Genomic DNA, 12,008 nt, shown 5'->3' on the forward strand with positions numbered 1-12,008 from the left:
ATTCAAGTGTCAGCTATTCCAAAGAGAAGAGGGATTCAGATATCACTAGCTTGGCAGAGAGGAGGAACAATTGTTTGCGTAGGGTCACTGCCTCACTTTATGCTTTTAATTTGGGTGCTGGCTGCTGCTGTTACCCGGTGTTGGTGATCAAAAGCTTCAGCTCTGCACACCACACATAGATGGCAATGACAGCATGAGTGCATCAGGATTCCTCCAGGAACTAGGAGAATATTGAATGTGAAGGAAAAAGTATGGAAACTCAGCAAGTGGCAATTCTTGGTATACTTTCAGGTGACAGTGACACTGCCTTCCTAAGCAGATATAAAACTAAACTCTTGATTATATATAAAAACGAACCTGTCCCCAGATATGCTTCTTAGTGTTTTTTCTTTAAATGAGAGGAGATTTTGTGTTTGAAACACTCAGACTAATGGCAGGTTTATGGCAGTTTGATTTGAAACGTGCTTTCTAAGTAACATCTGTACAGTGGGGATACACAAAGCATGCTGAAACTTAGGACTCTGAAGATAATTTCTTACTCTTTAGCACAGCCTTATTCTAAGGGAAAAAGCTGCCATACCAGAGAGCTACACTCAGGCTCCATCCACAGTGACTAGAGAGCCCCAAAATGACCTTGAATTCAAAGGATCAGGCATTGAGGATGGAGAGAAAGGAGCCTTTGTTGCTCCACCCATTGCTCTGCCTGTATCCTCAGGGTGGTTCTTTTCCCATTTCAACAAGTTTCCCAGTTGTGACTGCAGTATTGTGCCATGTGCCACTTTCTGTGGAGGTATACAGATCTGCAGAGGGAGGAAGAGTATCCCAAAATGAGTCAGGTGGGATGGTGGTAGTTGTGGTCTTATTTGTGTAGGAATACATTTTTTGGTTTGGAAAAGTACATTTTAGTATGTTTTTGGCCCAAATCACTTCCAAGCAATTCTTACTTAGCTGGATCCAAATGCTTTTGAAATCAGTGAGTTTTTTTTCTGTGCCTGTTAGTCCAGGAACATTTAGGGATCTGGCATGTCTACATCCCCTTACTGATACATTTCTCTTGAGGCATGACATCGTTATCATTACTGACAGCATTTTCAATAGTGAAAAAGGTTTTAAAAGTAGGCTGTCCTATAAATAGAAACCACCACTGTCACCCATGCCAAGGGCTGGATGCTGTCAATGGCATTATTAAAAGAAATATTTTAATTTATTTTATATAGAAAACTTCTGATTTGCAAGAATAACAGAGTTAATCCTTTTACGCTCAACATGCGACCACACTATGTTACATTGGGGTTGGATTACTAGGGCTAGAGGAATGCCATCTTCACAGGCCAAGGAGCAGCCTCTCCTTCCCTGTGGCATTGGTATCTCTTGCATTTATGGCTAAAGAGCCATACATTCAAACAAAAAATGAATCTATCTGGGAGTTGATCTGACAGATCTGTCAATAAACTAATGTACTAGTAACATGATGGAGCATTGGAACAGGCTGCCCGGAGAGGCTATGGAGTCTCCTTCCGTGGAGATATTCGAGACCTACCTGGGTGCCTACCTGTGTGACCTGCTGCAGGGTACTTGTTTTAGCAGGGGGGTTGGACTCAATGATCCCTTGAGGTTCATTCCAACCTCTGTGATTCTGTGAACAGTGGGATCTGACAGGGTGGATGGGCAGATGTCATGGCTGATGCTGAGAGGAAAGGAAGTGCGGTGGGATTTGATGGTCTCCCCTCGGGGTGTATCTGTTGGTGTGTCTTCTGACACAAAACTGCTGTGTGGTAGTAGTATGTATTCTCTTGCTGTACGTGGGAAAGCTGTGGGGTGGGATAGGAGTATGATCTGTGAAGGATCACAGGTCTGTGTGGTTGCAGACACGAGTCTGGGCATGGGGAACAGTATGTTTATCCACACTGCACTCAGCTTGTATCTCAGCTGCTATAACTCCTTCCCCTCCTTACTGCACAGTGTGAAGTGTTTCACAATCACCTTTAAATGTAACAACAAATGCTAGTAGCTCTTAGAATAGGGCTTTTTATGTCTTATTTAAGTGGGATTGTTACAAGAGGAAGAACATCCCCTTTATTAGCTACAATTGCTTAGAAACACAAACATGCATTTACACTTTGAGTTTGTGCAGTTTACAATTTTCAGTTGCCTCAGTGCTGCTCAGCGATCAGGAAAAAAGTTGGAACAGAGAGTTGGACTTTTGTCCTGGTTGTTTCCCACAGTTTCCCTTACATGATATTTAGGCTTAGTCTAGGAAGATTTATATCATATATAAGATATAATCATATTCCTCTGAGCTTGAATTAGTAGCCAGGCAGCTTGACTAGAAGATGAATTTGGGTTTAAAACTGAATGGGCCTACTTAGAGCAAATTGCTGGCAGTACACAGGTCCACACTATAATTCCCAGTTCCTGGTATCTTGCACTAGTTACAGTGGACATAGCACACTCACTCAGGGTAAAGATACCTTGTATGATTCTGTCCATTACTGTATTCATGGCAGCAAGGTTTTCTGCAGAGTGATGTGAAGTTTCTATGTTTAAGCAACAGAATGTAGTAAATACATGAATGCAATTGCTAACTGGTGACATTCTCATCAGTGGATTAGTGTTCCCAATGGGCAGAGACATTGTTAGACCTGTAAGTTCTAAGCATTAGGATGGGAACCCTTTCTTCCTATCCAGATACTGAATTGCTTGCACTTCTATCTAGTTTATTTCAGCCCTCTACAGCTTGGGCTTCAGATTATTGTGTAAAACTGGCATCATAAATATATTTAAAATTTCTTTCTGGTCATTTTCAGATTGAAAGAACAAAAAGGCTGGGATCAAATTACCACTGCTCATGTACAAGCTTTGTTGCATCTTTGGAACCAAGGAAATTGTGATGGGGGAAGAAAGAAGAAAGTTCTTACAAGGTAAAAAAACATTTGGGGTAAACACTCTCTGCAGTGACACTTTGAAATGGAAGCAAGAATAAGAAGGTATTTGTGCTCAACTTTTGGATTTCATTATGCAAGTTCTTGCAAAAAGTGACACTAACTAGCAATAGAACTAGAGGGAATGGCCTCAAGTTGTGCCAGGGGAGATTCAGGTTGGACCTTAGGAAATAATTCTATGAGAGAGTGGTCAGGTGCTGGAACAGGCTGCCTAGGGAGGAGGTGGAGTCACTGTCTCTGGAAGTGTTCAAGAAACATTTAGACTTTGTACTGAGGGACATGGTTTAGTGGGAAATACTGGTGATAGGTGGACAATTGGACTGGTTGATCTTAGAGGTCTTTTCCAACCTTGGTGATTCTATGATTCTATGATTTTATAATGAGGAGGAGATGCTCTTCTGATGACTCAGTGATGAGTATACTCTGGGTTAATGGAAAATATAAGAATAAGTTGCTCTAGTCACTGCTACCTTTGGCTTTGGGCTTTCTTTAATTTAAAAGTTAAGCTGTACCAAAGAATATTTTTCAAGTTTCATGGGAACAGATCTTCTAGTTACCAACTGCATGTTCCTTCATTAATCAGTCAGGATACTCCAGGGTGGCAAGAAAAACATATGTACATGAACTTGTATCAAACTAGTTTCCTGTTTCTACAGTGCTTCCTTCAGCTATGCTGCTAAGGTCTGAAGTGGACTGCCTTCATGTGTGAAGAAATTAGAAAATGTGGGCATAGTTCAGGTGTCTGTGCCTACTTTATACTTTCTAAGAAACGGAGGGTGAGCTCTAGAGTCTTAAACACTATGTATGAAGGGATGGCTGTTATGTATTAGAAATTCAGTTGCACTGTAGTTCCTTCAGAAAAAATCTATTTCCTGAAGCTTCAGTTGAGAACATCTGAAACATTTATGTCATAATCTCTTTGTAGCAGTGGTTCCTGACCTTATTTCAGCAGGCTTTGCTAATACCTTCTTCTGAGCCCTGGACTCTCGGTCGAGTTGTTCTCTAAGCTGTTGTGACAATAGTTGAGACTAGAAGGGACTTCTTGAGAATCAGAGTAGTAGAATCATTTAGGTTGGAAAAGACATGGATTGTACAGCAAGGAGAGAGGGTAACACCAACCCCACCTGATTACTTTTTACTCTAGAATTTACTGAAGACTTTGTATACACACTAAGTAGCCAGTGAGAGCTAACACTTATAATGGAAGGAAGAAATATTTTCCTGAACATACAAGCAAAAAGCACCTCTCATTAGAGGGCTGAAGTCACAAAATTAGCAGATCTCAAATGTTTCTTTACAGCAGGATTAAGAACCCAGCAAATAGAAGGTTGCATGATACAAACAGTGCCCATACTGAAACTCGTATTGCCATTCAGACTGGATCTGAACAAGATAATGTTTTTTCTTCTGGTGTCACAGTGCAATGGCACCCCACATAGAGTCCTGGTGTAGAGCTGACCCTGCTGTGGTATTGCAATGGCATGCACTGTGAAATTCCAGCCCATCAGAGTCAGTGGGAATCTTGCCATGACTACGTCAATGACTTCTGTTATCACAGGTGATGCAATACCATGGCACAGTCATACAAACGTCACAATATAGGTGCTTGACCCTGTGACATAACAGCAAACAAACCGTAACAGAAGAAGCCAGCCAAGGCAAATAAAGAACTATAGAAAAATAAATTAATAAGGGCTTTTTGTATCTTTTTCAAAGTGTTCTGGGTACAAAGAGAATGTCTGTTCTTCTTAATTAGCTTTGAAGAAGTATTTTAAACTTTTCTTAAGTAGTGAGAAGTATTTTGACTCTAGCAGAAGTCCAAAGGAAATGCTTCTCACCCTGCAAGGGTAGAGATCAGTGCTTCTTTCCCTAGTCATATAGAAATATGAATTATACAAAGAACTGTTAAAATATTATTCTGAGGTATAGATTGGGTTATCAGTCTGCTATGTCCACAGGTATGCTGTTTCTTATGAGCTGAGCCCACTGAAAGGTAAGGAGCCAGCCAAAATCAATCACTTCTGACCTGTTTTTAGACTTAATGAATATGTCCCAATCTGTAGACCAGATACAGTAGATACTCCATCCAGTAATGGTGAAGGTGAGAGCAAGATGAAAATCTGCACAGAACAGAAGGGATGTTTTAAGCTGCCTGTAATGCATGTCACAAGCTCTCTCTCAGTGTTTTTCTACAAAATCCTCACCCCCTCATGACAAACAGCAGCAAAAGCACACACTGAACCTGCTCACGTAGTAGCAGAGTTCCCAGTGAAGCACGTGCTCCTCTGAACTTCAGGCACAGAGCTAGCTAAGCCAGACAGCATTTTGCCTGAGGCCTTCACAGCAGCACTAACCTTTTCATGCTCTCTGTTCTAGATGGAAAGAGTCCATTATTTATAGAAAAGGAAAGCAGTGTGAATTTTCCTGTATCATCCTCTTCCCTGACTTTTCAAGATTTTATTGGCGGTGTCATACCCTGCAAGTGGCCATTTAGAAAAAAAGTCTGTCTTGGAAAAATCTAGATATCCCGTGGGTTTGTTGAACAGTCCTCTGTACCAGCCAAAGAAAAGGGGAAACTTATTTGATGTAAATCAGTGGGCCTATGAATTAAGCAGACGCCCACTCCTCAAGTTTGTTTTATTAGTATTTATGGTTTTCTTTAACCAGCTGTGTGTTCTGCTGTTTGTACTAGTATCAAAAACATTCCTGGAATAAATTTAGTAAAACCCAAAATATTATAAGGCAAAGCAGCTTCCTGCACCTGGTGTAAGATGAGAAGACTCAGAAGAGGAAGAGTGATTTTCTGGCTATGTGACATGCCTTTGCTTTTGGAGCAGGGTACACGCATTTCCATCTGTGTATCTTAGTAATGTATTTTCGCTACAGCATGTAGTAAGTATACTCCTCTGTATGCTTTTAGCTCGTGTGTCCTGCATCTGAAAGTCAGAACACAGGCTGAATGCAGTGTAGCATGACTACGTACTGTGCAGTTAAAGCTGTTGCTTTCACGTTTGACGCTAAGGGGAGCTCTCGTAACAGAGAAGATAATACCATACATCTTTTACAGCCACTGCACAGGAAAAGACAATGTAAAGCAAGCATTAACATTAGGCTCTCCTTGTGGCTTTATTTTGCAAAAGCTAAGTGTATTTGTCTCATTTAGTAAAAGAAAAAAAAAAAAGACCTAATTTAGGCAGGCAGCTAAAGTTCACACAGCTACTGAAATAATTGAACATAAGTGCAGGCTACTGAGCTCCTGCTCATCCACCAAAGACAAAAGCTTTCTTTCTGACTTTCTAATCTTTAGGTTTCAGCCTACACATTAGTTTGGTCCCTTTGACCCTTTGCTTTGTACAAAGTCTAAAAAGCAGCGTGCATACTTCATCTGAAGGCAAGAATCTCTTACAAAACAGAATCTTATGTATTCCCTGTTGTTATTAACAAAAGAAACAAGATGCTAACATTTTATTCATTCTCTACTGTTTTCTTACAAGACAGGATAAAGTAAAAAGGAAAGTTAAGACTAGCTTAGATATTTTTTGGATACATAGTTGTTGCCAGCATGCAGCAGTCTTTCTGCTCCCTAATGAAGAGTGAGCCAGGAGCCAAGGGTGGCCACAATCTGGGCAGTGCCTTCACTGATAGGTGACCATGTCCTGTCCCATCCCATCTGATTATAGTGAGCAGAGCTGGATGCTGTTAAACATCTATCCACAGTCCCAGACCATGCAAGTGATGAACCAGATCCAGGGCTCAAACAGGGAGTCCAGTCAGGAGTAAATGGAGACAGGGCCATAGACTAGGTGAGTCCAAAATCTATTTAGGGGACAGGCAGAGAGAGACTGGGAGGCAAATCTAATAGTTTACATCCATGCGGTCATGCAGGAAACCTGTGGCATAGTTCCAAGATCCATCCAAGAGGCAGAGCTGGAGGTAGGACTGGTGATAGATTTGCATACAACATAGCCTAGGCAATGTCCTTGCTCAAGATGGTTCTGATCAGGGCCTAGTGATCTGATAGCCTCCCTGCCCAGCAGGTGTATCCTCACACCTCACAGACTGGGGCTCAGAAGGGACTGACTGCAAAGTGAGCTAATTGCTGTGGTTTTCATAGGGCTGTTTCAGTGGTCATAGATACAGGACAAGGAGAGGCAACTGCAGAAGAGACATGGCATGGGTGACTTGGAATTTGTTCCGGTTTGAGAGAGAGACATGGCACAGGCTACATGGAAATGGGAGATGGGGTGCTAAAGGCCAACCCCGATGAGATCACACAGAGCTGAGGGACCAGGTTCAGGCTGTTCTTGAGGTGCTCTGGAGGCAACACAGGCTTGGGGAGCATTTACTCAGCTTTGCTGGGAGCTCAGAGCCCGGGGCCAAACCTGAACCTCAGGGGGTGGAGCCCTGCATTCACTATAGAAAAGCCACCAATAAGGTATGCAATTCATGAGAAATAAATGTGTGATTATTGAGAGGCACTTAGTTCTTTTACTGAAGGCAGTTCATTTTAACTATGATACCTTTACACCTGTCTTCCAGCATCTGCAGAAAGTTTGTCTGAGCAAGATATTAACTGTTTTACTTCTTGGTATGATAGATCATGTATTGGTTGCTCACTTTCTATATGGTTACATAACGGACTGGCTCATGCTTGAGGAAAAAACAAAAAGATTAAACTTGTGTTTTTCTAGCTGCATTTAGCTGTCCAAATCTTATAAATGGCCTACATGTCAGCAAGGTTAGAATTTTGACTGCAAATTTTCCTGGACTCTATTATCTTTTATACTGTAGTAAACCAATTAGCCTAGTAGTACTTCTCTCCTCTGACCCTCTGACCATCCAGGTTGTTTTGGAAAGTGCAGCTCAGCATAAGTAAGGGTATTACCATCTGGGCCAGATATTGTGAAAGACAGGTCTAGAGCCTGCAATTAACAAGATGTTATGGTTCCTTTTTTAGTTAGTACTGCCATCATCATACCTATATCTCTGCCATTTTCCCACAGGTCTTACACTTCTTATATCTTGTGAGGCAAAATTGTGTGATCTGACAGGCTTTGTAGGAACAGGTAGGCAGATAATGGCGTCTGCGTGAAATCCTGGTTCATTCTTTTGGCAGAGGAGAATATCACCTTCAAGTGAAGTTGATTATGTCCTCTCCTGCAGATTTAGATTTGAAACTGAGAGCTTTTGTGAACTGAGAGACCAATATGGCTTTTCAGGCCAAAAACACACTGATCAACTTTATCTGAGAAAGCAGCCAGGAAATAACTGGAGCGGCTGATTGGATTTTGAATTCGTGTGCTAAAATAGATTGAAACTTCAAAATAATTACAGTGTTAGTGTTAGCAGATTCCTACCACATCAGTTATAAAACAGCTATGATAAGAATTGGCACTTTGTTACCTGGAAACTGTACCAAGCACTGCAAACAAACGCACAGATTGGAACTTGTTAGCATTCACTCTGGTGATTGCGCCAACAGAATAGCAAATAATTGGTGGTAGTGAAAACATCTACTGAAGATCATACGAAAAAAAAAAGAGGGACACTCATGCCTATACCTAATCATGAAACCATGGACACTTTAAATGAAACTGTGATTAGTTTTAAGTACCTACTTCTGACACCTGTTTCCATGAGAACAGGAGCAGCGGCTAGAAATGACATAACCAGAGATCTTGTTCATTGCACAGACACAGAAACTGCAGATATCTCACATAAAGGCATTAGGACCAGTCAGTAGAGTTGTCAGGAGAAGAGAAAGGTTTACTGACGGTTCAAAGACGCTTAGCACACTTCCAGCACAACTCCTTAAGGCTGACATCACTGTTACTTTTTAACAAAAACAACACTAAAGATTTTTAAATGCAGTTTTTGATTGAAAGATAAAATGATTAGCAAGGAATAAGTTTTATTCTGGAAACCTGCACCTCACAAGCAGCTAACACCATGAGGATTGAAAGAGAAACTGAGTGTAACCACAAGAATGTCTTACACTACTCCTGCAAAACTGCCTGATAAGCATTCGTTTGCCTTTTATTACATCCTTTTCCTAGTGATATTCCATTGCATATAATTTTAATGTGATAACAAAACATTTTTTTATGTGTTGCTGAATCATGTTTATTGTGAGCAATTCAAAAAGAACAATCTCAGTTTTATAGTCTAAATATTTTCTTGGATCAGAAGCGTTTTGGAACAAAAATTCAGGCATATTTTCCAGTTAATTGGGCAATACTGAAAAATATCTTTTCATGAAATATGATGCCATGTTTTTTTCTCTTTATCAATATGAATGATGAAGGGAAAGAAGGAGCAGAAGTCAGCAGTGTTCTCCCAAGAAACATTACTTTTATACATGATGGAGTATCATACTTTAGGGTAAGTTGTCTTTCAGATTTCTTTAGAAGTATGGCCATTTGTGCAGCCTATCAAATAATAACTTTTTTTTTTTTCCAAAGGAAAAACCCGCAATAAAACAATGAACTCAGCCTGGAGGCTGCAGGTAACTTGTGTGCTTGTTACTTCTGCAGAGAGAGATTGGAAAGATTGTAATTGATGCAATTTCTTGCAATAACAAAATGTTCCTGACCTTTTGTTGATCACAAAGCAAATGTACTTTTAGTATATCAAGTAAAATCAAATTTCGCTCCTTTTTCCCTCCTGCTAGTTCTCAAGGATGGTGTTATATACTAGGTTGCTTAATAAAAATTTGAACTAAGTAGATTAGAACAAAATGTTGTAGTTGAAGACCCTTGTAGCCACCAAACAGCTACCTCAATTCTCCTATTTCAGCATTTTCCATATTGAAAACATGTACATATGTGTGTGAGAGCAAGAAAGATGTCAGCATGACACTGAAGAGCATAACATTTTAATGCAGGGAGATTTTTCAACGTAAGGATATAGGAAATGGTTCACAGAAAATTACTTATGTTAACTGCTAGGCAGATCCTGCAGCAGATACAAAAAGCCCCATCAAGAAATGCTGCTGCAGGAATTAAGTAGTTATTCTGCTTGTTGGCATATGGGGATTCTACTTAAGCAAGCTTTGTATGATATAAATATTGTCCAGGGACAAAATCCTCAGTTTTAGTATAAGAGAACTGGAGAGTGAAGCAAGAACACAGTACTTCACAATGGAGATCATTCCTAATCTGTCCTCACTTCCCACCTGGCAGATCAGCACAATCAAGTTTTATCAGCTGTTCCTGCTTTTCTGCTTCGACTGTGACTTGTCTCCTCACACCAAAAGGACAAGATAGCTGTGAGCAGGCTTAAAAAGTTTATTCCAAACATTAATTCTTTAGATTGACATAGAACTTGGGCAATGATTATGCAGAGAACTAAACAACTGATTGAGTTATACTTACAGCGTGGTCTAAAAATTTGCTGCTTATATTTGGAAATTTGGGGAGTGCTGGATTTCAATAGTACTGTAACATTGAAGGCACACTAAACATCTCAGTTTTGTCAACAGATTCTTTCAGACCACTTTATTTTAGTCACTGTAGAAATTACTTTAAATGACGCTGAATTTTGTAGCTGCCACCTATAATTGGGGTGTAATTTTGCTGCAGATGCGGTGCCAAATTGACCATAAAGTGGTAGAGCTCAACATCCTAAGAGGAGGGAACAAGGCAAATAACAGGATGACAGCTCCATTCTTTGGAAGAGGAGATTTTGGCCTGCTGTGGGGATCTGCTTGGAAGACTCTCATAGGATAAGATCTTGGCTGCAAGAATGCCTCAGGATAGCTGGCTGAGTTTCAAAGATCATCTAAAATGGTCCATCCACTTGTGCAGGAAATCAAGGTAAGGTGGCAGGAGGCCAGCATGTATGAACAAGGATCTCCTGAGGAAAAACAAGAATAGAAAGGGATCATGAAGAGGTAGAAGCATGGTCCAGCCTCAATTATTTTGTGATTCTATCTCTTGCAGGTGCTTCTCCTTTTCTATCATTTTGTTTCTGTGGCCTGACTTCTCCAAAACCAGCTGGTTAACCAAAGAAGTGCCTTAACAGGGAACAAAATCAGAGTTAGGAACAGACCATAAAAAGATCACTTGGTAGTACTCTCACATTCAGTCCTTGAAAGCTCATGTCAAGCAGCTGAAATAAATTGCTGCTTCTGTAACCACTGTAGAGTCACAGTCAAATATCAGTATTTATACACTCAGTAGGGAGAACTAAGTGAAAGAGTCAGAATTGAAAAAGTGTCTGAAGTAGAATTGTATGTCTTTTCCACAAGTGTCAGTTCTACAGCTGTTATGGTTGTTAGCAGTTTGACTATGACTGTATAACACACAATGCTCTAAATGAAAGGAAACTATGATAGCTTGTCTGGATCCGGCACACCCATTATGTATCTCAGCCTGGAGTTAGGAGAGAGTTAATCCATCATCCAGCATATGTTATGGAAGTGCACAGAGCAGCTGAGGGATGTGCAAGGTAATGGGACTTGAAATAATGTAATTCCTGGAGTTACAAGATGTGGATCATTCAGATTTTTCCTGTGCTTACTGCCTTGAGCACCATCAGTAGTAGTTATAATGGGTAAAACTTACATTTTTTTCATGATAGATGGTGTCACAGTATCACTAGGCAGATTTCAGTATTGTTTCACAGTATGAAACAGTCATGGAAGGCAGCATTGGTGATATACAAGGGTGCTTTCTCATCTACCATTGGGGTATGGCTACCTCATAATTTTTTATATTGATTGCTATCACGTGTTTAAGAAGGATGATGCTGTCAAAGTATCAGTGAATTGCCTCTCATTAGTAGTAATGGCTGTGGAAGCAGTATTTGAACCATGTAATTGACTGTTTCCTCTGAGGAGATGCAATTTTAACAATATTGAAATCTGGACGCTACATTGAAGCTGTATCTTAGCGGCCATTTTCAATTATTTCAATGAAAAAATAACTATTATGGACTGTCATATGTAGTCTTTTGTCTAGTATATAGGACTTTTTATTGTCCTTGTTAAAATCTAGCTGAAAAGATATTTGCACTCACAGTCACAAGTAGGCTATGTTGCAGCTTGTTAAAAAGAGAAGTCACTAC

At 40.3% G+C, this 12,008-nt stretch overlaps 1 protein-coding gene across 2 annotated transcripts in view; it reads left to right on the forward strand.

The window, feature by feature from the left end:
- Positions 1-12,008, forward strand: part of ESR2 (estrogen receptor 2) — an 83,171-nt gene that overhangs the window by 8,018 nt on the left and 63,145 nt on the right. For both annotated transcript variants that reach the window (XM_040700579.2, XM_046941376.1), the window contains exons 2-5: positions 2,808-2,921; positions 9,247-9,323; positions 9,404-9,447; positions 10,523-10,756. The gene's annotated coding sequence lies outside the window, so the exon portion shown is untranslated. The remainder of the gene's footprint in view (positions 1-2,807; positions 2,922-9,246; positions 9,324-9,403; positions 9,448-10,522; positions 10,757-12,008) is intronic.

The sequence above is a fragment of the Gallus gallus genome, chromosome 5 (assembly GCF_016699485.2).
Source record: "Gallus gallus isolate bGalGal1 chromosome 5, bGalGal1.mat.broiler.GRCg7b, whole genome shotgun sequence".
NCBI lineage: Eukaryota > Metazoa > Chordata > Aves > Galliformes > Phasianidae > Gallus > Gallus gallus.